Raw genomic sequence first — 4,537 nt, 5'->3', positions numbered from 1 at the left:
CTTATTTCCACCCGGTCAATTTTGCGTGAAAAATAATTTTGCCTGAGACTCTGTCAACAGAAAGACTTTACTTAGGAAAGAACTAAATTAGGTTTGGTTTGATTCGAAATAATTTTCTGACTGCGTTAGGGGCCACAGTTATTTCCCAGTCCGTAGGAACCGTGGCAACGTCTCGAAAATTGAAAAATAGGCATATTTTGTAACATTGTAAAATGTTTGATTCGCATAGTTAAGCCACCGAATTTGTATCAGATTGCTTAAAAACCTTTCTAGTTTGCCAAGAAAGTTAGAATTTACCTTCTCAATATATCTGAAAAGGCGAATTTTAGCATATTCTGACCCCTATAAATCGCCATCGGCCGATGGCCTTAAATAACCTTGATTTAGACGTTAAGTTTTGGGATTTGGGACCTGGTTGACAACTCTATCCTACACAGCCGTTAAGTTTAGACCTTTATAGGCCAAAAAATGCAAAACCCCTGTACGTTTTCGATTTTTCAAAAGTTATGACCGTTTCAATCAGCACATGTACGAGCATTCGCGATTTCATCACCTACACCAAAATCGAACTACTGGAGCAGATTTCGTCATAAATACAACTTACCCGCTTTGCAGCCCGGCTTCATGGCTAACTTCAGCATTTTTGTAATAACCAAATTTCTGAAATCCATGACAACCTCAAGAAATTGCTCGGTTTTGCCTTCGAAAAGTACGCTGCATACATTGTGATTCGATCGTGGTATCAAAACAAATGGTCGGAATTATGGCCACATTTCGCAGTTAATTACCCATTTAATATCGCTTCCGAGGTGAATTTTTCCAGAATCAGAATATGAACTCTCCATGTCTGGAAGCTAAGGGGGAAATGAGGGTTTTAGGCTTCTGAAGTGAAGAAATAATCGCTTAAATTTAGATCACGACGATCCATTTCGATGTTGTACTGTTCTCACAAAGGTCCGCACAAAAGAGAAGACCGCTGATAACTTGTGCCGTACGCTGTGTCGTATGATTTTGTTCTATCCCAATTTACACCTCAATGTAATATCTGGGGAGAAAATTGTGACTGAAAAGAATAAATGCTTTCAAGCTGGAGTTTGATATGATACAATTAATATATTAATTTCAAATGTCCTGACCTTGCTTCTCTCGGTTCCGCGTCGATTGTGTCCACAGACCAGCAACTTGTCAATAGCCGGAGAAATCGGCTACAAACGTGATAAAAGTTTTGACACATGCTTGGTATGAACAGACGTCATAAGTGTTGCTTCTGGTAAATTTTCAATCGTTTTTATAAAAAAATATCACTGTTTGCGACAAGCTAAACACACTTATCCCTGTTTTCGTTAAAAATGATTTTGACTTGAAGAGCAAGGCTCAGTACGATGCCTATATCGTGTATCAGACACTGCTTGACATGTCGTCAAACTAGGTACTATCTTTCACTGATTTAGTTCTGAATTCTAAGTGAGTAAAGCACGACAAAATTTAATGTCACTGATATCATAAGCTTTGAGTATTAATAATAATAATAATAATAATAATAATAACGAATTTTTATACAGGATTGAAAACCCATCAGTGTGTAACACTGTTGTCCTTGGGGTCCTGTAACAACACTATAACAACGCCGTCAGAACTTGATATCGGAACTAAAGGAAGTTTGTACCTGTAGAAAATATTCTACACTTTCAGCAACTGTATAGGACATTGTTTACATAAGTCTACTGTGAAACACACTGACAATCCTTAATCACGTCGGACAGTTTGTCTACGAGGGTCTGCTTTTTGTCTCTCAGTTTTACAGGGATCTCAAAATGACTACAGATGGCTCGCAACAAAACCACATTGAATTTCTGAAGTGTGTTACTGTGGTAACGTTCACAGAGGTCATACGTGTCGTAGCAGATTGGATGCGAGACTTTAATCTCTTTGTTAACTTTGTCTACCAGATCTTGTCTCTCGGAATTCTCTTGGACGCATTGGACATCTTCCTGCTCGTCCAGCGATATCCCAATCACACCCTGATCTTTGCGTCGCATTGCCGCTAGCCGGGAGAAAAAGCTCTCAACTTAGCTCTTTGTCAGCCACTGTTCTCTAGTGAACAAACGTGCATTTGATTCATTTTTCGCATTTCGCATGTCCACTGCAACTTGGGCGGGGTCTGCCTTTCGCCCAGTTCTTTCTCCAAGTGTAAACCGTGCCGTTAGGTATTCTTTTACATTCTCTGAAAATCTAACACTGCCCCTCGGTTTGCTTACGGCCCATCCTGTTCGTAGAGGCGAGAGGGGCGAAGTGTCCCCAGGAGAAGTGAGTGGTATACTGGAATCCGACGAACAGCTTGAACACTCGATACCAGCGGTATCTATTGACGAGAACTTAAGGGCCCAGTCCCTTTTGATTACATCATACTGGCTTAACCTGCTGACTGTATGCTTTCCAACGTCCAGGTGGAGCTCTAGTTGCGAAAACGTTTCGAACACTTCAACACACCCAAGCACGAAGCATTCAAACAATGGCGTTGTACTCTCTGTTTCCTTGCTGTCCTTTGAACGACGCTTGACCACACGCTTTTCAGGAGGATCATAGAACCCTTGAGATTCTATGGTTTGAAGGGACGTTTCACCTTGGTGCTTGATATAAATCACGTCATATGGGATGTACTTCCCTTTACCGATGCCATAACATTTCCAAACCCTCAGACCGGTATCTCCATATTCGAAGTTGTGGAAGCTACTGAAATGCTCAATCTTATTTATACAGAGAGTGTTCTTTGATTCGTGGACTATGCTAACTGCAGCGGTTGTTCCCTTCACCGGTGTTGCGACAATGCATCTCTCATGTCCACGGCAGTTAAAACATCGTGCCCTTCGTTGCAGTAAGCGCGAATAGAGGACTTCATTGGGCAGAGGATACGATCGCAAATGTCTTTACCAGACTGCGGCTCCGAGTAGTGATAACTATGAATTTCAACCCCAACTCCTTTTGCAACATCTCTCACAGCGGTTACTAGCGAGCTGTTATGATAGAAACCGGCTTCATCTGACCTCAGATGAACTTTCTGCAGCAAAGGATTCTTGACTTTCAGCTGCTTTAGAAGATCTTCGAGAATTGACGTAACTGCATACCAGTCCTGAGTACACTGATCAAAGAGGTGAGCGTATGAGATGACTTCCGTCGTGTTAGACTGGCTTCGAGACACAACGCTACTAATGTGCCAACTTAACCCTCTCTTTCCGTACCAATCACTTTGCTTCTCTCTATAGCGCAGCTGCAGAAACTTCATGGCCCAATCTATAACAAGAAGACACGAAGTCTGGTCAAGCTTTGCGATGATATCTTGCTTTGCACATTCCTGATTCACGGACCTCATAATGTGAGCTTTCCACTGAACGATAGCCTCCGAAGATTTCTGTATATCGTACAACAAGTCATTTTTTTGGTCCTCGCTGTAAAAAACTAAGGTTTTTTTATCATTAACAATCTGTTGCATCTTCTGCAAAACGGAAGTAATTTCGTCGCATTGAGAGCAGAGAAGCGTGTGTTGATGTGAGCATTGTTCCTGGAAATCTGGATCGTTTGGATCGCTGAGACCAAACTTACGACAGTGGTCGGGACATTCGCTCTCATCTTCCTGGCAGTGACTCTGAAACTGGGTTTTGAGGTACCTCTTACCCTCGCTGAGGGCTTTTCGCAGTTCGTCGGCCACGTTCTTTGCGAGCCCAATCTGATCAAGCTCGTCCACTATTCGGAGGAGTTGTGCGAACCCCGCCGACCCATCAGCTGCTGTGTTATCCAAGCCGCTAAGGGACTTCTGTTGAGATGCTTCCCTTACCTCGAGGATGCGAAATAGGGTTGAACGGCTCAGTGGTTCAAACTGCTCTTCTTCGCAGAACTGAAGGTACGGCTTGACCATTGTTGACCTTTGACTTTGCGAATGACATTTGGCATTGTGATCTTCTCGCCACTGCTGAGCCTCAGTTTCCTCGTACTAAATGACACGTCTTGATAAAAGTAGGGGCGGTTCGCGAAGTCTAAGAAATGGTCAAGCTTTATTGGTGGCAGTCGAACTCGATGACATGGGGACTTTTCGACCAAATAACCTGGACCACATTCTCTTGCATGAGCTCTAGCGCGTCTAATTTGCCACTCGGTTAACTTTGCGTATGGCTTGTGGATTTTCTGAAGTGTCTTCACTGGATATCGATACGCATACAGGCTAAGAATTTGGGTCTTCAAAGTACTCGTGATGGCGTTGCTGTAGGCCTGCATCAACGGCACAAGGTCCATGTGGCTGGTCCCTTTATCGGGTGTGAAACAGGCCTGAAATAGCTCTTGTCCAGCCTTCGGCGCTATGACGTCACAAACGAGACTACAAGCTTCAATAGCCTTGTCGATGCAAATCTCTTTCTCGTGTTCTTTTGCCTCCTCCCACGTACTTTTCAGCTGAAAGGTCAAAAGACTGACGCGGCCACCACCGGTTTCTAGTGGGTTCAGTTTCTCCATGGCATCTGTAAACGCCGACATTGCAAACTCGCTG

At 43.3% G+C, this 4,537-nt stretch overlaps 1 pseudogene; it reads right to left on the bottom strand.

The window, feature by feature from the left end:
* Nucleotides 1-1,261: 1,261 nt before the first annotated feature.
* Nucleotides 1,262-3,926, bottom strand: LOC148727693 (uncharacterized; annotated as a pseudogene).
* Nucleotides 3,927-4,537: the final 611 nt, after the last annotated feature.

Source organism: Stylophora pistillata, chromosome 6 (genome assembly GCF_964205215.1).
Source record: "Stylophora pistillata chromosome 6, jaStyPist1.2, whole genome shotgun sequence".
NCBI lineage: Eukaryota > Metazoa > Cnidaria > Anthozoa > Scleractinia > Pocilloporidae > Stylophora > Stylophora pistillata.
This window is presented reverse-complemented; position numbering and strand designations above follow the sequence as displayed.